Source organism: Carlito syrichta, unplaced genomic scaffold (genome assembly GCF_000164805.1).
Source record: "Carlito syrichta isolate Samal-C Ts95f unplaced genomic scaffold, Tarsius_syrichta-2.0.1 Scaffold312061, whole genome shotgun sequence".
NCBI classification, from domain to species: Eukaryota; Metazoa; Chordata; class Mammalia; order Primates; family Tarsiidae; genus Carlito; species Carlito syrichta.
The window spans coordinates 40,576-41,742 of NW_007256157.1; positions in this window are offsets into that span (position 1 = coordinate 40,576).

Genomic DNA, 1,167 nt, shown 5'->3' on the forward strand with positions numbered 1-1,167 from the left:
ATTGTAGAGATGAGGTCTCGCCAAGTTGCCCGGGCAGGTCTCGAACCCGTGGGCTCAGGCAATCCACTCACCTCAGCCTCACCCAAGATGCGGGATTACAGGCTGAGCCACCGAGCCCGGCTAATAAATCAAAAAGTAGCCAGACATGGTAGCGCGCGCCTGTAATTCCAGCTACTTGGAAAGCTGAGGTGGAAGGATCATCGGAGCCCAGCAGGTCGAGGCTGCAGTGGCCGGGAGTGGCCACTACACTCCAGTCTTGGCGACAGAGTGAGACTTCAACTCAAAAAAAAAATCCCCAAACTCATAGACCAGATTATGGTCATTCTTGCAGCCATAATAAAGAATGAACTTATTTCCTTTGCAGTAACAGATGAAGCTAGTGATCATCGTCCTAAGGAAACTGATTCAGAAACAGAAAATCATACACCACATGTTCTCATTCATGTGTGGGAGCTATATGGTCACAAAGATGGAAATGATAGGCACTGGAGACACAAATAAGGGGGAAGGGAGTAGAGGGTTAGGACTCAGAAACTACCTACAGGGCACAATGCTCAATGTCTGGAAAACAGGCCATCTGAGACACAATCCCCACCACTACACAATACGTCCATGAAATGAACATTTATGTGTACCCCCAAATCTAAAATAAATAAATAAAACTCATAGACCATGGTCATTCTCTTCCTTAAAACCCCTAATGGCTTTCTCTTACACCTAGAATAAAATCTAAACACTCCAAAAGACCCTGAATGACCTGGCACCAGGGTTCTTTCCTTTTTTTTTTTTATTTTTGAGTCAGAGTCTCTGTAGCCCACGCTGTAGTGTGGTGGCACATTAATGGCTACTGCAGTCTCGACCTGCTGGGCTTAAGCGATCCTTCCACCTCAGCCTTCCAAGTAGCTGGAACTATAGGCACACACCACCACACCTAGCTAATTTTTTTATTTATTGTAGAGATGAGGCCTCATCAAGTTGCCCAGGCTGGTCTTGAACCCGTAGGCTCGGGCAATCCTCTCACCTCGGCCTCACAAAGTGCTGGGATTACAGGCATCAGCCACTGCACCCGACCACACTGACCTCTTTTATATCACCCTTTCCTTCTTCTTTCACCGCATTCATCTAAACTTCCTTTATTCCTGTTCCTTTCTTTTTTTTTTTTTTTTT